This window comes from Maniola hyperantus, chromosome 19 (assembly GCF_902806685.2).
Source record: "Maniola hyperantus chromosome 19, iAphHyp1.2, whole genome shotgun sequence".
NCBI lineage: Eukaryota > Metazoa > Arthropoda > Insecta > Lepidoptera > Nymphalidae > Maniola > Maniola hyperantus.
In genome coordinates this window covers 5,469,986-5,496,078 of record NC_048554.1, presented here as the reverse complement: position 1 = coordinate 5,496,078, position 26,093 = coordinate 5,469,986, and the positions used below count along the sequence as shown (strand labels likewise).

The window sequence follows — 26,093 nt, the reverse complement described above, 5'->3', positions numbered from 1 at the left end:
TGATGTTTTTGGCAAGCAGAATTATTTCACACTAATTACAAGTCAAGTTAACTCGACAAACTACAATATGCAAGCATGTAACTTAATTATCGAGTTAGTAGAGACTGTTGTTATGAGTACGAGTAACTGACGTGAACAAAAAAATTTAAATACAAATTCTTACATACTAATGAGCCGTTTGCAAGTTTTTAATGGACGTAGCACAATGTAAAATAACTATAAGTATGCATACTGATATAATATCACTCAGTTGGAGGTAAATAGGGTTCTTGTCTAACCGAAAGTTGTAAATGCTTCCTAGACAGCATCAACTCTACGCTGGATCTTTTATAGAACGTACAGCTACAGTACGCGGCAAAAAGTGATGAACATCGATCTTTAGAAGGAGACAGCAGATTTGTAGAGCACTGTCTCGGTCGTTGAGACCGACAAGGCGTCATATGGGTATATATGTGAGTGAACGCGCACGAATGGTCCCGTACCATCCATACTAATATTATAAATGCGAAAATGTGTCTCTCTGTCTGTCTGTCTGTCTGCTAGCTTTTCACGGTTTAACCGTTCAACCGATTTTAACGAAATTTGGTACAGAGGTAGCTTGCAACCCGGGGAAGGACAGACGAACAGACGTACGGACGAACAGATAGACGGAAGTCTTAGTGATAGGGTCCCGTTTTACTCTTTGGGTACGGCACCCTAAAAACGCCAGCGTATTTGCTTACCGTTTCAAACTTTATTGCAACAATGGCAGACATTAGAATTTAGAATATACAGGAGTATGTATGTACCTACGTCAGAAACACTATTTGGGAAACAAGTCATTTGGCGGACTTGTTTGCATGCGGTCACAGAGTGGACCGCGGAAGGTCAAGGCACCTCCTCGACCATAGAACACAAAACCTACCACACTCAAGCATGGATTCTGTACCGTTTTGAGCAATGCCGCCCGGTTCTTATAATCAAAAAACCGCCCAAGTGCGAGTCAGACTCGCGCACTGAGGATTCCGTACTACAATCGTATTTTATCGACATTTTGCACGATAAATCAAAAACTAATATGCCTAAAATAAATAAAAACCTGTTTTAGAATGTACATGTATAAACCTTTCATATGATACCCCACTTGGTATAGCAATCTTACTTTGAAAGTCGAAAATAGCAATATTTATTCATGAACACATTTTATTTTTTTCTTGTGAAGTAACCACAAATTCACGGTTATCAGATTTTTTCCCTAATGTCTGCTATAAGACCTACCTACCTGCCAAATTTCATGATTCTAGGTTAACGGAAGTACCCTCTAGGTTTCTTGATAGACAGACAGACGGACAGACAGACAGACAGACAAGAAAGTGATCCTACAAGGGTTCCGTTTTTCCTTTTGAGGTACGGAACCCTAAAAACGATTTTTTTCTTACGGATAGTACTATTTGCAACGAAGCGTAAGAGCGATCACGCTCTCACCCGATCCGATTCGGTGAAAATACGGATATAAAAGTTTCTACGTCTTTTATGTCATACATAAGCTACCATACAAATAGTTCTATGACTACTTCGGAACTATTTTCACGGACTCGGATCAGATCAGTGCGTAACCGCCCTAAGTCAAATCAGTTCCTATATAAAACGTTTCCTTAGCTAAATTACTGATAGCTTGCTACCTACGGATGGAAGGTTACTAACGAATAGTTAGACAAATGTTTGTGGAAGACAAATGTATGTAGAAGATGACGAAGAATCGATTGTAAGATATAAACAATTAACAAAATAGGTAAAACAGGACAGAAATGTGCCCAAGGCACTCCTAGAAGTTGTGATACCAGAAACTGTTTGAAGGTGTTCACACTGCGCATAATTGACGCACTATTGTCGCCGCGTACAAGAGAGTAACTAACATAAGTACTATTCCTTGTATTACTTGCCATTATCTGAATAAGATTTAATAAACTTACCTACGTATAAGTTCTACTCTGTTTTAGAGATTTAAAAAATCAATAGGTCGTTCGGTTAGAGGGCAGGACAGTTTCCAGTGCAAAACCTAAATGCAGTTTAATGTTAACGGTTTTGTTTTAATTTACAAAATATGTATAAAATTTTAATTTATGATAAAGTACAATTACTTTTGTAATTTTAAAATCCAAAAAAAAACATTGTTACTTCATACTTTTAATTTTGTCACTTTTGTCTACAGTCCCTGCTCGCTTATGTTTTTTTCAAGTTTTCAATATTGAGAAGCACTTTTTAAAACGGTAGGATTACATTCCGCAGAGGTAAGATGTGACCCTCATGTGCTAAGACCATTTTCCTTGAAGATGGAACTTGAGAGGCCTATCGATTAGGTTCTTATAGCCTTGTATGCATGTATGGAGTTATATAAGTACAGGCTCGACCAGGATGATTCACGTAAGACCAAATACGGTGGTCGTAGAAGTGTACGACCTTTTGTCTTTGCAAGAAACCTAACCGGGCTCTAGGCACGCACTTCTCCACCTATATCTTTCTCCGACAGACTTACAAGAATAACATTTGTACTAGGAATGATTGTTAGTAATAATTATCACTGTTTGAATTCGGATCTCTTGATTCGGATCGGAGAAAAGAAACGTAGCTCGATATATTTGTCTGAACAGATAGAGAGAAGCGGTCGATTCTGTGCTGCCTAAAACAGAAAGAAAAATGGAAAGAAATGACAACATCGTGAAGGAAGCGATATATCTCGAGGGAGTCACGATCCTCAAAGCTGAGGAACGGACGCAAGAAGAAGAGAATTATTAAAATATAGCCGTTAAAAAAACCAATCGCTTTTAGTAGTTTCTATATCATGTAGCCTCTACCTAGTATCAATTTCTCAAATACTATACTTATGCTACAGAAAAGCACTGGTAAAGATTGTTATTATTTTTCAGTGATTAAAAAAATAAAATCAACCATATTCAAACAAAAGTAAAGATCGCTGTCTAATCTAACTTAATAAAGAACAAGAAAATGTTGGAAATGATGGATGCTCATATATGTTAAATGGGCGTCCATCATTTCCAACATTTTAATAGACGATGAAAATTCAATACAAACAATATCCCATCCCAGACACAAATAACGATTTCCGAGACTACAGCAGATGTTGCGGCTTCGATAGCCAAGCTCGTATAAACTGACCGTTAGGTGGAACTAGGGAGTTGGGGGTAGATGTTCATTCATCTGAAGAGTGACGTCATAACGGGGTCGTGCCCTCGCAGTTGGCGACAGAAAATAAGCGCCGACAAAGAACTCCGAGCGTGGAAACTGCTCCATACATTTCAACCTAAGCGTATTAATATCTAAACTTCTCCATACTTTAGGAGAATGCTTTCGTAAAACCGTAGACGGTGGAAGGATTGTAGCGGATTTTTATCAGGCTAATGCATTTATAATGTTCTTTAAATGCATCCGTCGTCTCCGAGACGCTAGTCAGCTGTACCTAAGCACTTTCAATTGCGCTTTTATGTATAGAGAATAATCGCTGGATCGGGGTAACTTGATATTGTTCCGTTTTAAAGCTAAAGTTTTACCTAAGATAGTAAACTACTACTGAAAACTTTAAAGCAAGCATTTCTCTGTACAAAATTACTTTTGAAACAGTATTCAATAGTGTCAGTTACCAAGCTTTTGGATTTTTTGTAGAAGTTTAGAAGGAGGACGTGTGGAGGTCCCTACAAGAGACCTATGTCCAGCAGTGGACGTCTATCGGTTGATGATGATGATGATGATGATGATGATGATTATGATGATGATGATGATGATGATGATGAATGATGATGATGAATGATAAAAAAGGGTAGGTATATTTACTTAAACATTTCCAAGTGACGATGACAAAACTACACTACATAAGCGAAAACTAATCGGTTCGTAAAGCGATAAAATAGCACCGGTGATAGTGTTTGTAACAAAATGTTTCGACGAGGGCGTATCGATTGAATTAATGAGATGTGGGCGCACGTGTGGTCCGTGTGTAGAGTTGTGGGCGCGATTACAAACGACCAACTTATCGAATAAGACTGTTTTTACGACCGCTTCATAGCGCAAGTGTGACTAGAACAATAGAACATTTTTTTAAGCGTTGTGCAAGATTTTTTGGCTATGGTAGCTCCACTATCGAGATTCGGTCAATGATTCGAGTTCGGCGCGGCACTCGGCAAATCAACTGGCCACACTATTCGGCATATGGCGAATGCTTTGTGTTTGGCGATTTTTAAAATAGGTAAGTTTGGCTTAGCAGCCGGCCGGCAGACGCGATATCCTTTATATCCTCTCTAGAACGCAAATAGTTTTCCCTGTGGTATTCAATTCAATTTTCTTTACTGCGAATTTGGGTTAGTTTACAGATCTTAAAGATATATATTAAAGATAGGTATATTAGATAAATCCCGGAAAAACAAAGAGTTCCCGCGGAATTAAAAAAAATCCTATACCCATGCTTATACATTTGGGTTAGCTTGATGCGAATGGCGGAACGATACGATTACCGCCGGCCACACGATTCGCGAATCACGAGTCATTTGCCGAATGCCGATAGTGAAGCTGTAACATTAGAATAATCGCAAAGATAATGCGTGTGTGAGTATTTTGGACACGTAGATGATAAAGACGGGAAAAACTAAGTGTCTGAATACAATCCGATGGATGGATGGAAGGTTTTCTTCGACTGAGCGCTGTTATTACAATCGTAATGAAAGAATGGATATACGAGTATTATAGTTCTGTCAACAATAGGCATATGAATTGCTTTTAAGTAGAAGATAATTATTGTAATGGCACAATAAACTTCCGTGTGAACAATAATTTGATTGGATGTATGGTGTACCTACATGTTCAGCATAGTTACATCTTGACTCTTGAGGCCATAAGATAAGAGCCTTCATCATTATCAACCGATAGACGATCACTGTTGCACATAGATCTTTTGTAGACCAGAGCTAGCCAAATTTGGTAGGTACAGAGATAGCTTGCATCCCGAGGAAGGACATAGGCTACTTTTGATACCGGAAAATCCAAGAGTTCCTACAGGATTTTTAAAAACCTAAATCCACGCGAACGAAGTCGCGGGCATCATCTAGTGAAAAATAAATGAATACAGTATTAAATTGTAAATGGCAACTGAATCAACACGTCACTGTAAAATAGCAATAACTGTTGATTATGTATGAGTTTGTATAGATATATACGTATTATGTATAATGACGAAGGAGGCTTGCCGCGATAACACGAGGTCAAACATCCAATAAAACAGTAAGTACACAACGCCACTTTATTCATTAATATGATTTACCTACTTTCCGAGTCGACTAACTAAGCTCTCATTTAAGGAATGTTTAAAACGATCTCTTTAACGAGCCCCAGACGAAATTTCCGCTTGGCATCATCATCATTATGATCAACCCATCGCCGGCTCACTACAGAGCACGGGTCTCCTCTCAGAGTGAGAAGGGTTTGGTTTTGACAACATTACGGAGAACTCTCAGGCATGCAGGTTTCCTCGCGATATTTTCCTTCACCGTTAAAGAAGTGATATTTAATTAATTAAAACGCACATAACTCCGAAAAGTTAGAAGTGCGTGTCAGGGATCGAACCCCCCGACCTCCGATTAGAAGGTGGACGTCCTAACCATAAGGCTATCACAGCTTGGCATGCGACGCCGCTTGGCATGCGACACTGGAAAATTTGAAAAGGAGAAAACGTTTTGATTCAACATAATATAAAATTCCAGTAAAAAATAAAGTTAAAAATTAGTAAAGTAGAGTCGCAAGTAACAATAATTACTATTCCAGACGAGGTTGCTTGGAGCGCAACCAGGTTGTTCACCTTTAGGAATTAATGGTGTGCCTTAGGTAAGCACTTAATGCTTTTATTGTGTCGTTTCGCAAAATCCGCAACTTATAGTTAAAATTCTGATGCAAGGTATCCCTTGACTACGTTCTCACCTAATGGTACAGTACACGGCCAAAAGTGATGAACATCGATCGTTAGAAGGAGACAGCAGATTTGTAGAGCACTGTCTCGATCGTTGAGACCGACAAAGCTTCATATGGGTATGAGTGACAGAGACAACGCTCTACAAAGGTGAAATGTCATACAAAAAACCGGCCAAGTGCGAGTCAGGCTCGCACAATAAGGATTCACGATCTTACTACGGTCTTGATCTACGGTCGTATTTTTTCGGCATTTTGCAGGATAATTCAAAAACTATGATACATAAAAATAAATAAAAATCTGTTTTAGAATTCAGAGGTGAAGACCTTTCATATGATACCCCACTTGATATAGTTATCTTACTTAGAAAATTGAAAATACTAATTATTAGTTTATGACAACAATTTTTTTTTGTGTGATGCAACCCTAAATTCACGGTTTTCAGATGCCAGCTATAAGATCTACCTACCTGCCAAATTTCATGATTATATCTAAGATGGAAGCGGGCTAACTAGGAAAGGGCATGGCAGTTTGATTAAACCCATAACCCTGATCGGTTTCTACACGGCATCGTACCGGAACGCTAAATCGCTTGTCGCTTTAACTATACCCATCCAAAAAATCACGTCGACCCGTTGCTTGCTCCGTTGCAAAGTGATTGAAGGACAAGCCAACAAAGAAACACACTTTGCATTCATAATATGGGTATTGATGATGTATTGCACAATCGTTCAACTGCCTCTTGGCAAGAGCCAATCTAATAAATATAAATATACTGATAATAATCAAGATAAGAGAGCACATAAAACTTTTTTTAAAATTAATTTAAACACGACCAAAACACTTTTACTTTATACAATTATGTAATTGCGAAATCCTTCAGCGATCTCTTAAAAAGGAAACATAAAATGTTGTTGCATGAAAATCAAGATAAGACAGCAGATAAAATATATATACAATCGTATCAAATTGCAACACTAATATGATCATTTTTTATCTGTAATTTAGATCTAAATACGTCGTAACTACTATTATATATCTTGTGTCTAAACTAGATATTATCTAGTTACTGGATTAGTCTAGCATTGATGTTATTTAAACAGTAATTTATGTTATATAAAATTAGCGCAGAGTAAAATTGCAAGACATTCTGCTTTTTCCACGTGACCGTATTTAAAGTATATCTATAGCACGTGCTATGGTACTAGCTAGTGAATGTGTGTGTTAACTACACTGGTAGTGGTAATTGCGTATCTTAGCCGGCGGAGAGGGCGGGGCGCCGCACGCAAACTGATAATAATTATTAGTCTAGGGCAATTAAAAGGCGCCAGATATACGCCATAGATGAGATAGTAGCGGGCTGCTGGAAGAACACAAATTCATAACAAGATATCTGAAGATCCGGGTATTTAAACTAGATGCGCTTGCGTATGAGCACAATCCAACATGGTTAAATCATTAAAAGCGATAATGGACTTGATTGTACATATAAAAACCCACCGGGACGCCCACCGGTCCTGAATAAAAACCAATCCATCCGAATCTCCGTTTCTGATACACAGAATACCACTGGAGACTAGAGTCCCGGCATTGTCAATGCCAACGAACTACTACCTATAAGAATAGTCGAAACAAATACGAAGAGAACCAAAACGTGCATCTCCATTACTGGAGATTGGTCATTGACATAGGATAGTATTGACGTCATTTGAATATATATAAGAGGAAAAGGTGACTGACTGACTGACTGATCTATCAACGCACAGCTCAAACTACTGGACGGATTGGGCTGAAAGGCATGCAGATAGCTATTATAACGTAGACATCCGCTAAGAAAGGATTTTTGAAAATACAACCCCTGAGGGGGTAGAATAGGGGATTGAAATTTGTATAGTCCACACAAACGAAGTCGCGGGAATAAGCTAGTCTCGCCATATCAATTTCGCGTCTTTCGCCAAACGAAAAAGTTGTGCTTACGTTGGCTAATCCATTCCATTCTCAGATGTACCTACCTACTCTCATACTTTCAGCTATATTTTAATTAAAAAGATACGTTAAAACATATTTCATAACTACCTATAGTCGACGCATTTTAAAATGCGTACCTATGAAATTTGAATTATGCGTAATGAAACAGAATATCATTAAGTAAAACTTAACAATAAAATACCTACAAAATCGCAACTTTCATTACAAAACTTTACATAAAATATACTAGGTATATACTTTACCTACTTAACTATTAAATGAGTAGATTAATCAATATACATTGTCTCATTGAATATATACGCTTTGCATCTAGTTTGTACTAATATATGCTGGTCTCTAAGGATCGGATCTTAGATAAGCAATTTTGCAATTGAATAAGCGAATTGGTTGGAACAATCACATGCTTGTAATATATTGTTTAGTTTATACTTCTACATGCATGTGTGTTCATGAATACGTTTACACGCATCACTTGTTGAGCCGAATGGAATAATACTAAGAATTGTGGTTAGTGTAATTGCCATTGACTTTTAGAAAATAATAGCTTATGCTCCCGACCTCGTCCGCGTGGATGACACAAATTTCAAACCCCTATTTCACCCCCTTAGAATTTCCACAAATCCTTCCTTAGCGGATGCCTACGCCATAATATGCCAACTTTCAGCCCGATCCGTCGCGTAGCAGCGGCTCCCTGCGACTCGTCTGATTTCGTCCGTCCACCTAGTGGGGGTCTTCCAACGCTGCGTCTTCCGGTGCGAGGTCGCCATTCCAGCACCTTGGGACCCCAACGTCTATCGGTTTTACGAACTATGTGCCTTGCCCCGTTTTATTTACATACTTATATTTCTTTATAAGTACCTAAGTAATTGTAATAATAATGTCCAAATACAATTATCTTGATTTGAATTTAAAATTGTTAAAGATAACCGATGTTTCGCAAGTAAGCGAACAAACTCAAAATGGAAAATTTACCACCCGATCACTTATTGTTAAGAGTTGCAAGCTATCGCGTGACGAGTTAAATTACGTACATTCCTATAAACTAACATTACTGAAGAAGCATCATTATATGTTTTTCCGTATTAGGAAACTACGGCATCATATCATGCTCTCTTAATAAATAACAAGGGAAAGTTTACAACTTTAACATAAACAACAATACTGATTAGATAACGAGTATGTAGCTAAGTACGAGACTCGTTGAAGGCATATTGCGTTTATTATCTTCACAGAAGAGAAGTGTTTCCAATAAGTTAACTTTTATGATAATCCCAAATTCATACATAGGTATTATACGAAGAGTTCTATTCTTTTACTCATAATCAATTTTTGACTCAGCAACAAAGTTGATCCTACTAATCTTTTTGACCATTTTGACTAGCAGAAAATCAAGACAAGATAATAACTTGTCAACTTAGTTCGAGATATATTTCAAAAATAAAAGTTCTTTTAACGCTAAAAAGCGGACAGCAAAATTGGCTTCAAAATCGGTCCGGTAAGAACATTATTTTTATATCACTCAGTAAAGCATTAATGTATAACCAACCAACAAATGAGTTTGGTGGCTTTCATTTCTGAATTTACTCATATTTCGTATTTTAACATAGTATTATCAATGTTATGTTTTAGTCCTACAACTCAATATTATTATTATTATTATTTTCAACCAGGTTCCATCGTCAAATAGGGCGCGTCATCAAAAATCGCTTAAGGATTTTATCAAACAATCAATCAACTGAGAGCGTTTTCATGATAACAAATTTCTTTGCGAACTTTACTCCAGACGTTTTATTAATTATTATAACACTATCAATGTACGTAACTGAACATCTTATAAAACACTAGTTGATGCCAGCGACTTTGTCAGCTAAGTTGACTAAGTTTCGTATAAAATTTCCTCAAAATCGGATGGGCCGTGAAAAGCTTATCTGTTAGCTTTTACACACTTTCGTATTTATAACGTTAACTGGCTTATGCCAACAACACAAATATCAAACCCCTATCAAACCCCCTCAGGGGTTGAATTTTCAAAAATCCTTTCTTATCGGATGTCTACGTCATAAGCTATCTGCATGCCAAATTTCAGCCCGATCCGTCCTGTAGTTTGAGCTATGCGTTGTTAGATCAGTCAGTCAGTCAGTCAGTCAGCTTTTACATTTATATATTTAGAAGATACGGATATATGAACATTGTATTTACCTGTTAAGTCCTTGTCCTCGAACGCCTAAAAAATAATTTTTAACTTCTAAGCTTTAAAGAATCTCAGGAATCTCCTAGGATATTTTGAATAATATAAAATTGTTATGGATACGTAAGTACCTACATCATTTCTTAATTGAAAGGAATCTTCCGGTAAATAATTTTTAGTATCGTTTTATATTGAACGCACAACACAATCAAGTCTATCAATTAGTAACAATATTTTTTAAATTAAAACACCGAATGCAAACTACGAAATAATTTTATTCAACGCCAATATGAATACGCTCGTCAAGCTTTCGAATATTCATTTTATTCATCACCTGCACTATACTCGTATCAAACACATTTTTATTAATTGACAGTCTCACAGTTTTAAGTGGACATTGCAATCAGTTTCAAGGAGGTCATGCTGTATTTTCTTCCGTTCTTAATATTTTCTAGTAGGTATGTAAGTAATTATACTTATTGTGTTTATTGATCCCGGGCACCCCTTTTTTCGTAGTTTTAAGCAATAAAAGAATATCTGACTTACTGATCTATCAACGCACACTATGTAGCTCAAACTACTGGACGAATCGGGCTGAAATTTGGCATGCAGCCTCTACTACGACGTAAACATCCGCTGCAAAAGAATTTTTGAAAATTAAACACTGGGGTTTGAAATTTGTGTAGTCCACGCGGACGAAGTCAACCCCTCCAAAGTTCAAATCCCTATTTTACCACCTCAGGTGTTGAATTTTCAAAAATCCTTCTTTAGCGGATGCCTACGTCATAATGGCTATTTGCATGCCAAATTTCAGCCTGATTCGTCCAATGGTTTGAGCTGTGCGTTGATAGATCAGTCAGTCAGTCAGCTTTCCCTTTCATATATATACATATAGATTATACCTAACTGTAGTATAGTACCTACGGATCGCTAATCACATCTTAGATGATACCTTAGATAGGTACAAAATAATTTTTTTTTATAAAATATAGAGTCTAATATTATTCTATACCGAAGATTAAGTGCTTTCAGTGTCTATCAGGTTACTAATGGTATAAAACTTTCCCATACAAATTTATTTGTTTTGAATACCTTTTCAAACATGGGACGCGTGCCAAAATCAACATATTAAGTACTCTATACTTAATCATTCTAGAATTAACTAACGAAGCATCGGACAAGTACTTAATTAAGAATATTAATATTATAAAGAGGTAAAGTACTACTAAACCGATTTTAAAAATTCTTTCACCAGTAGAAAGCTATTTTATTCTTGAGCAATATAGGTTATATTTTATTTTCAAAAAGTTAAGAGATCTCTACGAAAATAATTGTAATAAACTAGGCGAAGATGAAATTTGGTACAGAATTAGCTTACATCCCGGGGAAGGACATTTGATGCAACTTACTGGGTCTCGTCCACAGCTTTAAAATCGCTCAGCGTGCTATTATGGAGCCGCTCGGTCCAACTCGCTAAATTCGCTCAGCGTGCTATTATGGAGCCGCTCGGTCCAACTCGCTAAATTCGCTCAGCGTGCTATTATGGAGCTGCTCGGTCCAACTCGCTAAAATCGCTCAGTATGTTCGCTGTCTCTCTCAGAATAACATTCTCTTCCAAAAATCTTTATTGATTTCTAATGTAAAAGTATTCTTTTTTCGTCTACACTGAATGGCGAATGATTAGTCTTTATATGGTTTTATTATAATAAATCCGAAGAGCTCCGCTCTAATAATACTGATTAGATAGAGGGAAGACCACCCGTAGCTCCTTCATTCGTTTCGATATTGATAACTAAATACATTGAGAAAAATACCTATGAAACATAGATCTCATAACTATAATTTCATAATATAATAATTATTCTCATAATAGGTCAAAAAACGTGTGTGTCTGTTAGCTTTTCACAGCCTAGCCGTTTAACTTATTTTGAAGAAATTTGATCGCTTGCATGCCGAGGATGCATATGCTACTTGTTTATCTAAATCCAAATAGACGAAGTTATGGGCAGCACTTATTTGTTACGGAGACAAATATGGGAAACTTATTATCCCCGAAATTCAAGGAGTTCCCACGGAATTTTTAAAATCCTGCATGCATGCGGGCGAAGTCGTAATCTCATTGTATTTATTTATTTTACACTTTATTGCACACAACACAAAGTGAACATTGAAAAAACACAATACAGGATCTTAATCTAATAGCTGTAGCATGCAAAGGCGGCCTTATCGCTAAAGCGATCTCTTCCAGGCAACCTTTGACGAAAGGAATCACGAAAGCACGGGTTGGTGCGGCAGCCGAAAACGGCCCTAGGTATTATTATAAATTAGACTACATACACAGTACCTACATTCTAATAATACACAAATATTTATAAATATATATACCTATATACATATCTCTATAATATACTACATAATTCTGTTTACATAGATAAATAATAGTTCTTCAAACGATTTTTGAAGGTGTTTAAGGATTTCGCCTGACGTATTTCAGCTGGGAGAGAATTCCAGAGTTTGACACTGTTAGTGGTGAAAGAGTTACCATAGTATACCGTGCAGCTGTGTGGAGTCATAAGCTTACTGTCGGTGCTGGAGCGGAGGGAGAACTGATTGTTCTCACCAAGATAGGAAAACCGTTCTTTTAAGTATGATGGTGTTTGAGGGTAGTACAGAATACGATATAGGAGCGACAAAGCGTGCATCTCCCTCCGCCGGGATACTGGCAGCCACTTTAGTTTAGCACGGAACTCTGATACATGATCATATTTAAGATGAAGTGAATACACATGTTTTGTAGTCTCTGTCTAAAAGTTCTTGTGTCAGGTCCGGATAACAAGAGTCACCGTAATCAACATATAACTTGAAAAGTTGTTATTTTTGTCCAAAAGACAAAAGTTTTTTGTTATATCTACTAGTAGTACTCGTACTAATGTGTGTTGTATTACTAATTCCATGGGTTACCTACATACTGAAATGGTAAAATTTTAGCAGTAAGTAATGATTAGACCCACGCGACTAAACATTTTTAAGTAAACATCAAGTTACTAATTAATTTTAATTTCAAACTAGAGTGGGTGATAAAATTGCTTAAGTAAATACTTCTTAATTTATTCTTAAACATTTCCATAAATAATGAAAAAATTAAAGCGGTATCTTATAAATTGCTAAATTTTGAAAATCTATTCATTAAAAATTTGACAGAAATGGACAATAAATTTTTTGATGACCAAAAACACATTTTTACGATCGCTTCGGTTTCCTAATATGTATGTATTTAAACGTAATTCTAAAAGTAAAATAATCAAGTAAAAATTTCATCATCATGATCATTGATCAACCCAATCGCCGCGCTCACTGCAGAGCAAAGGTCTCCTCTCAGAGTGAGAAGGGTTTGGCCATAGTCTACCACGCTGGCCATGTGCGGATAGGTCTTCACACACTTTTGAGAACATTATGGAGAACTCTCAGGTATGCAGGTTTCCTCACGATGTTTTCCTTCACCGTTAAAGCAAGTGATATTTTAATTACTTAAAACGCACATAGCTTCGAAAAGTTAGAGGGCGTGCCCGGGATCGAACCGCCGTCCTCCGATTAGAAGGCGGACGTCCTAACCACTAGGCTATCACAGCTTTACGTAAATAAAAAATTAAATTTCTTTAATTTTGGAAACAGATTGTTTCAAGCACCAAAAATCTAATTTAATGTGAGTACGTAGGTCACCTACCTACGTACTCACATTAAATTAGATTAGGTACTTAGGTAGGTACTTTTTTTACTCAAATAAAATTATTCAAAAGTAAAATACATACTATATTGTGTACATAAAGAAATATTTTAAAATATTGAATTAAGTATGATTTTATTTATTACTCATAATAATATCACATTCAGAGATAAATAATTCATTCATACAAAAAGCTGATACATTATAATAAGTATATCTTGACCAAGCTGACCTCGAAGATAGGGTCTCCATTACTCATTATACATTGAATAGGTACAAACATGTGTATTGAACACTAGCGACCCGCCCCGGCTTCGCATGGGGGTAATGTAGATACTAATGTGGTGTCATTGCCTGGGAAACTCTCAAATGAGAGAATTTTTTCCGACCTAATTCACATTATTTCAATTTCTCTAGGGATCTCTAATTTTTTGAGAATTACACTATAGCTATAAACCTTCCTCTTGAATCACTCTATCTATTGGTGAAAATCGCATTAAAATCCGTTGCGTAGTTTAAAAGATCTACGCGTTCATACATACAGACATCGGGAAGCGACTTTATTTTATACTATGTAGAGATTTTATGGTTGACCAATAATTGAACATAAATTACCTATGTATTATAGACCGAGCGAAACGAGGTCTCAGAGTCTATACCTACTGAACTGGCTTTGACTTTGTCTTTCTGTCTCAGCTTCAGAACTTTAATAATTACTTCAAATTTACAAATAACGTGCAAATCAAAGGCCTCAAGTTCAACAATTAATACTAATAATATTAATAACTTTAGACAAGTACCTATCAAATAGAAATAAAATCATTAACTACACTTTTCCCTGCCTGTGAGATGAAGCTTGCTCGAATTTTCCCTGCAAAAACTTTTGTCAAAACTTTGCAATAGCGAAACCAATAATTAATCTATGCTTTCTTAAACTATGTTTTAATAGATGCCACTAGATTAGAACTCGAAATTAATTCGAGTTATGGTACCTTGGACTTTAAATCAAGTTGTTTTGGTGGTCAAAGTTTAAAGGGAACCGTAACGTGCAATTTAAACACACTTATGTGCAACTGGCTATAACGGCCGCACTCAGAGTCGCGTAATAGTTACTTAAGGCATGAATTAGTATGGATAAGGAAAGGAATGTCTTAAGTAACGACTAAGGGCCTCTGAGTACGGCTGTAAGTATATTACACTCACTACCCATCATTAACCATATTATAAATGCGAAAGTGTGTTTTTGTTGGTTTGTCCTTCAATCACGTGGCAACGGAGCGACGGGTGGACGTGATTTTTGCATGGGTAAAGATAACGACCTGGAGAGTGACATAGGATACTTTTTATCCCGAAATAATAATAATAATAATACTAAAACTCCGTCAATTATGAACCGATTTTGATGATTCTTTTTTGTTTTGTAGGACATACTTTAGAGGTGGTCCCATTTTAATTTGGTAAAGATCTGATGAATATCTTCGGAGATATGGAGAACGGAACTCCTCAATGGATAAGAGTAAAATTGCTCGCGATCAGTGTAATAGCTTCGTAAACAGTAGGGTTTTAACCAGGCATAGCATATTTTTAAACGACTTCAAAAAAGGAGGAGGTTCTAAATTGAAATGTCTGTTTTTTGTATGTTTTTTCACAGACATATAACCCTGTGGCTTCGAAAGGTAGACTGCGGTAAGAAACCGCGACGCGCGACGACGACTCACGACACGCGACAGCGCTATACTAACTTCTTTCCGTGGATAGAGTATAGGTCCTATAGAAGGTCCCTGCGACGCGACGTTGACAACGCTGACGATGTCGCACTACCAATACCTAGTTAGGTAGGTAATATGCGCGACCGACATCAGTCTATGAAGAATCTAGGTAGGTATGCTTTACCTAGGGTTGCCAGGTCGCTAAACCTAATAGAGGGACAGACGAGCCAGTTTGTCCGGACATTTAGGTAGAAAGGCCGGACACCCTACATAATTGAGTATTTTGTGTCTTAGTATTAATAGGTACGACAAAAAAATTGTATGTAAAATCAAGCCACGCTCGTTTGCGAAATGTAAAAAGCCTAGCAAAAGCCGGACAAGCCGGACACCGTTTATTTTGGCCGGACACGCAATCAAAAAGCCTACCTATGTCCGGCTTTATCGGGACGCCTGGCAGACCTAGCTTTACCGCTCACATGCACAACAGAGAAATTGATCATTTATTGGAAAACGAACAGACCGACGACGGACGAACTAACGACGTACGATACCCGTACGATATCCGACGACGTGATGTACGAACCGACATCATTCAGCTATTGTTTAATATACCTACTTACTATAAAAATTAGTTACTACATTTGTACGGTCTACACCACTAACAACCTTGAACCGCTTTTTATGCAAATAAAATTAAGTAGGTACCTACTTCATTATCATTACTTAAACTACAAATCATCAGTAAGTAATTACCTACCAACCTATAGTTGGAATTAAATTATCTTATGTAGAGTCACTAATAATTACAACGCAAAATTCTTACCGAGTTTAGAATACAATAAAATCCTCGAATAGGTTTACAATTATTATTTAAAGTCACAGTAAGTAGGTACAACACAAGATGATACATACAATGGTTTGTACACATACAGTCGCTTCAAGTACGCATACATCGCAGTACATACGTATAACTATACGCACGTACCGCACGTAGCATAATGTTATCTCGCTCACATGCTTGCAATAGACATGGTTACAGAGTCGAAATCAGCTTGCTTTTGTTTGAGTTTCGAAGTTACGTGGGATAATCAAGAGTGAATCTTATTCGCTCAAAGTTTATACAGCTAGTATCAAAGCAAATTAACCGAGGTTATACTTACAGATAAACGTGTCACGGTTCCTACGGATGAGTTTAATCACACAAATGTTATCCGTCAACAAAAACACTAGAGATGTGATGCAGGCGCTGCACGCAGCGGCCGTTCACCCGGCTGGCGGGCTGCGTTTCGAAAACTTCGCAGCGAAGCGTTTAGTGAATATTCAAAAATAGACCGACGGACTGTGAAACACGCGCGACTGTGCATGTAGAAACGTTCGGACACTTCGTACGAAACACAGCAAGGGTGGCAATGTACGCGCCGATCGGGTAACTTGGCGAAATTTGTGTTCAAAAGTTTCCAGTACACAAAGTTGTGATCGAGAGACAGGGCTCAACGCGGCGACTACGCGACAGCCCCGCGACGCTTCGAACTCAACTGGCGGCGCCTCCGACCGCTCCGCACCGCACGTCAGAAGAGCACCCACACAGACTCAGTGCGCGCACACCAGCGTCCGACACACAGAGATCGTGCCCGCGACTCCACACTCCACACACACATTGCCAGAAACTGATAAACAGCTTAAAAACACAACACCACGATGCAACTGCACTAAACATATCCCGTTTTCCTGCCGACACGAACTTATGTTCGACCCAGACACGATGCAGATAGTAGGCAGCTGTTGTTATCAAAATCTAATGAACCTAATAAATCTTTAAAAGTTAATGCAAACATAAGAGATGTCGGTAGAGTCCCAACTTTATATTAACGACCAATAGATGTCCGAAAAGACGCCGGCTTACCTAATGGACGTGATATTATTTACTTTATACGCAAAAAGTTTCTTTCTGAAGTCATTATTGTCATTACAGAGTCATGTCGCCTACCACACTGAACCTACTCAGACTCGAATCAAGTAAGAAAACAAACAATTTCACCTATATTCATTGACAACTTTTTCTGAAGCTTTTATATTTACGAACCCTAGACATAGACAGACATAAGCGATGAGAAATCTAAAATTATCACGTATTTCAAGGTTTCGATCAAGTTCTAGCTAAGATCTAATAAATTATCACCAAAACATACATACATACACATGAAATTATACATCAACAAAGGCAGAGCAATCAGGTTGCCGAATAAAAAATTATTGCTACCACAGATTTACACTAGCAATCATCAATCAGTATGTATTGATATATTATATCAATATTTAAGAAATAATATATCCACCGATCTTTTAAAAGAGTCACTGATTACATTTTTCAGAAGGAATGACTGTGGTAAGTTTTACTAATTCTTTACATACTTCCCTTTTATGATAAAAGATCAAATGGAAGAACACGGGCTTTCAAAAAAGCCTATAGCTAAAGCTCATCGAAGTCACTTTGTAGTAGGTATACAATAGCACGGGTCGAAGAGATTAAAAGAAGATAGCAAAATTATATATTACATAATATGCTGTATTCCAAGCTTGGTCCAAGGTCTCCTTTAAGAATTTTAACATATCGGTTGTATTAAGGTTTATAAAGCAGACCTTGAAGCAGTGTTTTCTCTGTTCCCGGACAAAAACAGAACCACAACGAAATCTCACGGGTTTTGATTATTTTATAGCTTGAAGAATCTTGATACCCGTTCAGAGTAATAAAATAACATCTGCCGCGTACATAAAATGTTTTATAGGTGTTCTTGTAAGCAACACAACTAAACGTATAAATTCTAGTAACCAAGCAATTAACTTATTCAGAAAATATGGATGCGCTTTTTGGTGTAGTGCAGACTATAGACACTACGTGGACATCCTGGATTCGTGAAATGAGAAATCTAGCTTAAGTTCTAAGTTTCTAGGACTAAAAGATATCAGTCTAGGACGGCCAGAATTTCATTACACATCGGGCATATCATGCAAATAACAAGTCATATAAAGACTTGAAGCAGTCATGATTCATAACTGTCCACTTGAAGCTGCAACTTTAGTAGTCACACCCGAGACTGCTCGAATAGTCGCGACCACTCCAAAAGCAGTCACGACGAATAACTGCGAGCAAATATTTTCAAATTTTTTATGTAAATGCGTTTCTTTTCCTGTACACATAAAGTAAAAAAACTATAATAAAGAAAATAGAAAAAAACTCACTTGAATGAAATCCATCGAATTTCCGCACCGTGTGGAAATTACCTGAAATGAAAAACACTATCGGAAAATTTATAATGCAAACAAATAAAACACAAAATCAACGGCAGAAATAATGTGACGAAGGCAAGTTTTTTTGTAAAATAGCCTGGAAACTAGCAGTAAACAATGTCCAAAAACATCAATGTGTTTGAAAACCAAAGATTGACGAAACTATTGTTGAAAGTAGACAATAACGTTACATAAAATTGTTTGTATTTTGCACTTGAAGAGATTCTAGAAATCCACGTGTTCCTTGTAAACTTTCCCCGATAGGTTCCGTAAACTTCGTATAAAACCGATAGAAACAAAAATGTTTCTATCGGTTTTATTCGACTTCGATACCTTGATTGCTCCTTTATCTGTGTCCCTTGAGGGTTCGAGGCTCTCAAATAACGACATCGGTATCAGACAACTGTTTACAAGACTGATAAAATGATCTTCTAAATATATAAAAGGAAAAAGCTCACTGACTGACTGACTGACTGACTGATCTATCAACGCACGGCTCAAACTACTGGACGTATCGGGCTGAAATATGGCATGCAGATAGCTATTATGACGTAAACATCCACGAAGAAATGTTTTTTTGGAAATTCAACCCCTAAGGGGGTAAAATAGGGGTTTGAAATCTTTTTAGTCCACGCGGATGAAGTCACGGGCAAAAACTAGTAATATTATGTAATACACAACTACTTTTGACGCAAGAATGTATACCTAGTTACATTTGTAGTTTAAAACTTTACAAATAATATGTGCAGAATAATGAATAAAATGGTTAGAATATAAATAGGGGAAGAAGTAGAGAGTAGGACGTTGTGATAAAAACTAGAACAACTCTATAGTTTCAGAGTGCTGAAAGTTTTCATTGACCTATAATTACAACATTTAAATGGAACACTAAAATTGGAACATATTGCAGCTATATTTATAGGCATATTTTTAACAAATTCTACCGCATCAGGATTCCAGCCAAATTCCAGATGAGAAACACGAACAAATTCACGTTGTTGGCAATGCTTGAACCGTTTATCATTCAGCCGGAGTCTTTGCCAACATGAATTGATCCCTATCCGGAGATATGGTCCAGTATAAAGAACATGGCATACGTCATACGTGTGTTCTGCATGAATGAAGCATGAATAATCATGAAAGACAGACAGACAGACAGACACACTTTCGCATTTATAATATTAGTATGGAAGTATGGATCATTCCCGTGAGTTCAGAGTAGAAAGAAAGATAACAAAGAAGTACAAAGTGTGCTCAGTATCTCGATGAATAAAACATGAACAATTATGAAAGCTCCGACACATAGATGGGCGTGAAATCAAGCATTGAATTCATGACAACTATTAAATAATCCTTGTCACGAATTGGACGGAGATTCAAAGAAGATACGGTTAAGATATAGGTATGTAGCATAAATCATAAGTGTTCCGTATCGTAATGAATAATCATGGGAAAGCCGGCGGGTGCGAGATTAGCGATCCAATGCCGGAGTTTAAGCTGTTCAATGAATTCGTGACAACGGTTATTATATTATGATATACCCATTCACGATAAATAGGATAAAATATATCATATATGAATAACCATGGAAAGTCCGGTATACAATTGGTCCTAGATTAGTATCAAACTACACAATTTGAGCATGCGATTCGTTGAATTACGGGACGGGAAGGTCAAAGTGACTCATTAGCTTAGCTGGGTCCATTAGAGTAGCTGGGTCCCCATTAAGAGCTTCGAGGCATCTTCTAGGCATCAAGCGCGCTCTATCTAGACCTCATCATTGCTTTTTATTAAGCACTAGATGATGCCCGCAAAATCGTTCGCGTGGATTTGGGTGTTTAAAGATCCTGTGGGAACTATTTAATTTTACGGGATAAAAGTAGCCTATGCCCTTCTCCCCGTCTACTCACTTCAAGCTGAAACGTATGATCAATGACCCTTGATGAAAACGTTAAAAAATTATGACAAGTTTCCGAGATTTTAATGACCATTCCTGTGATTTATATCAGCGGAAATTTATTTCAACCATTTTTCATAGGTAAGATAGGATTTTGGTCAAAATTTAGCGGCACTTTTTCAGCTTGGCTTCTTAAATTTAAATGAAATTCTTTTAAAAGGTGGGTGAAGTTGCAAATTTTCGTCCGAGTGGACTACACAAATTTACACCCCCCTATTTTACCCTCTTAGGGATTGAATTTTCAAAAATCCTTTCTTAGCGAATGTCTACGTCATAACAGCTAAGTGCATGCCTTTCAGCCCGATCTGTCCAGTAGTTTGAGCTATGCGTTGATAGATTAGTCAGTTAGCTTTACCTTTTATACATACAGATTCTGTATGTATAAAAGGTAAAGCTAACTGACTTTATGTATAAAAGGTAAAGCTAACTGACTAAAACTTAATACAGATTAAAGAACTACAAAAATTAAAGCAGCACTACAGAGGTAGAGTTACAAAGTTGTTAATAGCCCTATTAAAAGCAATAAAACTGTTAACAGTAGTTAATAGATCTGTTTATAGTGGTCAATTTACAGTTCCGCTCTATGGCGCTCATTCGTTTGGATTTTTCAGAACTAAAACCAATGGGATTTTTGAATTACCCAAGAATCAAGATCTTAAAAAATGGTCCTTCCTGGTAGTATAGTAGAATGGAAGTCCGTGGACTTATTTGGTAAATCCAATGAGCATTATTATTTTATCATCAACTAGCGACCCGCACCGGCTTCGCACGGGTAGTCGGTACAGACTGTCTATAGCAGCATGACTTTTTTTGGACTCTGGTGGGCACGATTTTATTCCGAATTTCCTACCTAATTCAGGATTATCATCATATTATATTGGTAGCATTTTCGCAAAATTACCCTTACCTGTAACCTTCTTGGATATTCCTTCTTTTTATTGGTGAAAACCGTATGAACATCCGTACAGGAGTTTTTGAGAATAATCCGAAAAAACACGAACTCAGCGCAGCGGGGGCTTATAGGCTAATATTATAATAAATGTGAAAGTGTGTATGTCTGTCTGCCTGCTAGCTTTTCACGGCTCATCCGATTTTGATCATCAAAATTAGGTACATAGATAGCTTCCATTTCACTATAAGCTGTCTATTGAATTAAAAATATCCTAAATTTAACTAACTTTTTTAACTCTTCCAACATAAAACTTGTTGAAATTAGAAACCTGTCCTATCTTCGTTACAATGTTTATAATTAAAGTTTAGTCCCTGCTTTATTTTGTAACGTCAAACTTGACGGGAATTTAATATTTGCTAATTAGATAAATTTTCGGCGCCAACACAAATACTTTAGGAGATGTTGCACCAATTATCTTCTATAATATACAAAAGGAAAAGCGGAATAACTGACTGAATGACTGACTGACTGACTGACTGACTGAATGACTGACTGACTGGCTGAATGACTGACTGATCTATCAACGCACAACTCAAACTACTGGACGGATAGGGCTGAAATTCAGCATGCAGATAGCTATTATGACGTAGACATCCGCTAAGAAAGGCATTTTTGAAGAAGAAAAAAATTTAAAGTGTTATTTCTTTTTCAATGGTACGGAATCCTTTAAGTTCGAGTCGGACACGCACTTGACCGGTGTTTTTAACCGACTTCAAAAAAAGGAGGAGGAGGAGGTTTTTTTTTATTTTTTATTTTTTATGTATGTTCCCCGATTACTCGAAAACGCCTAGACCGATTTTGAAAATTCTTTTTTTGTTTGAAAGGGTATACTTCAAAGTTGGTCCCATTTCAATTTGGTGAAGATCTGATGAACATCTTCGAAGATAGATACTGGAACTCCTCAACGGATAAGAGTAAATTGCTCGCGATCAGTGTAATAGCTTAGTAAACAGTAGACTTTTAACCAGTAATAGCATAATTCCATGGGGCCACTAAAAATTGTGAAATAAAAAATTTTTACAAAAAAAATAAAAACCGACTTCGTTACACAAACACTAAAAATTGAAAAATAATTTAATTTATTACCGAATATATTATGTATACAAGAGTTAATATAGTTCCATAATAATATTTTTTGGGGTCGGTGCTAATGAGGTGCCATGGTGGAGTCCCATAAAAATATGAAATCTAGACGATTCGCGAAAGCTAATTGGCACCGGCACCAAAAAGTATTATTATGGAACTATATTAACTCTTGTATACATAATATATTCGGTAATAAATTAAATTATTTTTCAATTTTTAGTGTTTGTGTAACGAAGTCGGTTTTTATTTTTTTTGTAAAAATTTTTTAATTAACTGTTACATATTAGTCGTGGGAAAAACCTGGTGTCTATTGAAAACACCGCAACCAAAATACGTACCTATAACGCGTAAAATTTAAAGCCTCACGCGCCATATTAACGATTTTACGATTTTAGTCCTTATTTTAAAGGTGAACCGTACTTTTAACATGACATTTGACCCATAGAGTTAAAATGGCGCGTGAGGAGTCATTTTGTACTATATACTAAGAGGACGTGCAGCGGTAACTTTCAGATGAAACCTAATAGCTAACGTTACTCTACCACTAAGCCTATTAAAGTTCCGGTAATGTGCTTAGAAGCGGAGAGACTCTGTAGTGTATTATAGCGATATTGCCCCTTTCGGTTATCTGTATAGTGTATACTCTATCCCGGAACGAAGTTTTTTGATTTTTGATTTTTTTTTTTTTTTTTTAAAGAATATTAGCCATATTAAATGACTAATATTCCCCTTTCCTCTCCAATTAAGCGTCAGGCTTGTGCTAGGAGTAGGTACGACAATAGTGCAACGGGCGGGATTTGAACCGTCGACCTTTCGGTTTTCAGTCCACTCCTATACCGGTTGAGCTATTGAGGCTATGTTAGTATAACGCTCTATCTGTTACGTAATCCCATACAAACGATAGAAGCAAAATCTCGCTAAGCATTTTGAGTCACCAACCAATCTGAGATTTTTGCCTCAGATATAATTTGTACGCTATACTAACTTCTTTCCGCTGATAGAGTATAAAAATAGCGTACAGTACGCGACAGAAAGTAATGTACATCGGCCTTTAAAATGACATTACGGCTTTGTAGAGCTTTGTCTGTGTCACTCATACGTATATGACGTTTTGTCGGTCTCAGCGACGGAGACATTGCTCTGCAAATCTGTTATCTCCTTCTAGAAGGCGATGTACATTACTTTCGGCCGCGTACTGTACGTCTCTTGGACTAGAACTGATTTAATAAGGGGCCGAAATAAATAAAGTCTGTCAAGGCAACTCAGTTTACAAGGCTCTACGAGTTTCAGTTGGAAACAATATATTTTAAACAAATTATTGCCATTTGTTCCAACGCCCGGGTAGGCCTTTGTCAGTGTTTTAATGAATCATAAACAGTTGTTTGTGATGCTTACATAAACCAAAATTTTAACAAGCTAAAGCTGGCAATAAATAACAGACGACCTTTTTGGGACATGCAACATTAAATGTAGAGAATGCGAAGACTATTGGAAACAAATTATAGAAAAGTCAAGATTCAGTACCTGTGGGATTGCTATAATATAAGCCGCTTTTCATCTTCAGTTTTCTGTAAACCCGACTTTGCAGAGCAAAGGAGTAAAGGAGTGGTTATTTACGAGTAGGTTTACTTACCAAATGTTTACTTTAACAGAATATAAATGAACATTTTATTTTTTATGTGCAATGAAAACTTCACTGAACCGATATCCATACTGATTGATATTAGAAATGCCTATGTCACTTTCCAACCCATGCAAAAAATCACGTCGATCCGTTGGTCCGTTACAACGTGGTTGAAAGATAAATCAACACACCAACAAACCAATAAACCAACAAACAAACACGTGCTTTCCCATTTATAATATGGGTAGTGATCTTCATCTAGTGAATTCCTCTAATATATCTGGAGTCCACAAAATTCCTGTAATTGTTCTCACAATGTCTGATGTAATCTTTTTGTTAAATGTCTTGTTTTGGACTAAGAGCCCATGAGAGCCAGACATTCGTTATTTTATAAAAGCTAAAAGTTTCTCTGCGCATTGTCCCCAACAAAAGTAGAAACGATAAGCGATTATAAAGTTTGGATCATCGTGGCTTTGGCAGATATAACAGATAACATATCTTTCTCAAATCTTCCGTCAAGTGTTTTTTTTTAATTATTTGGAATAGTATTAGAAATCATGTCATGCATTGCCAGACACTTATATGCGTGTAGTGCTTAATAGCCTGGCCCGTACCAGACGCCCTTAAACTTTAATTAATTGTTAATTGTTTCTACCTGTGTTGGGGACAATGCGCATAGAAACTTTCAGCTTTTATAAAATTACAAACGTCTGGCCCTAACAGGCTCTTTCTCTATTTGCGATATCTCTCCAAATTGTGGATTATGCGGTCTCACAGCTGCTGGTAATTTGCGAGGAACAGATAGTACGTAGTGTAAGCCATACCGCATAATCTGCACATAGGTTGTATTGCAATATTAGCATATCTGACTCCAGTGTTTAGCTGTTTAATTAATAGTCAAAGAGCTTTCTAGATAAGAGATTACTACATCTATAGTACTACTATTATTAGGCGATATCGCAGTCAAGTGCAAACTTGTAATATATTTTCAAATAAATTTTTATTATTTAATAATTACTTGAAGATGGAAACAAATAAACTATTAATAAACTTAAATCTAAAAAAAAAGAAAACAATATTAAATTAAAACTAAAATAAATTAAATAAATTAAACTAAATATATAACAGGAAAAGGTGACTGACTGACTGATCTATCAACGCACAGCTCAAACTACTGGACGGATCGGGCTGAAATTTGGCATGCAGATAGCTATTATGACGTAGGCATTCGCTGAAAAAGGATTTTTGAAAATTCAACCCCTAAGGGGGTGAAATAGGGGTTTGAAATTTGTGTAGTCCACGCGGACGAAGTCGCAAGCATAAGCTAGCTGTTTTAAAAAACTTTCATTCCCTATGCTTTTCTGAGGAAAAAAGGAAAAATTGTCTTAACCTTGACTGATGGCTATTGAAGGAAATCGTTATTCCCAAATTACCAACATTTGCGTTCAAACAGGCGCTCACATTACCGCAATAGCAATAAGTGAGCCGTAAATAAAATACGTACCTATAACGCGTAAAATTTAAAGCCTCACGCGCCATATTAACGATTTTACGATTTTAGTCCATATTTTAAAGGTGAACCGTACTTTTAACATGACATTTGACCCATAGAGTTAAAATGGCGCG

The 26,093-nt window shown here is 36.8% G+C and overlaps 1 protein-coding gene across 13 annotated transcripts in view; it reads right to left on the bottom strand.

The window, feature by feature from the left end:
- Nucleotides 1-26,093, bottom strand: part of Pde11 (Phosphodiesterase 11) — a 232,146-nt gene that overhangs the window by 145,232 nt on the left and 60,821 nt on the right. For 6 of the 13 annotated variants that reach the window (XM_034978572.2, XM_034978576.2, XM_034978577.2 and 3 more), the window contains exon 1: nt 16,721-17,110. The exons of 2 other annotated variants lie outside the window; for them this stretch is intronic. The gene's annotated coding sequence lies outside the window, so the exon portion shown is untranslated. Of the gene's footprint in view, nt 1-16,720; nt 17,111-18,800; nt 18,858-26,093 lie in introns of those variants that run through there. 5 more of the 13 variants (XM_069504882.1, XM_034978574.2, XM_034978581.2 and 2 more) reach the window with 2 other exon arrangements.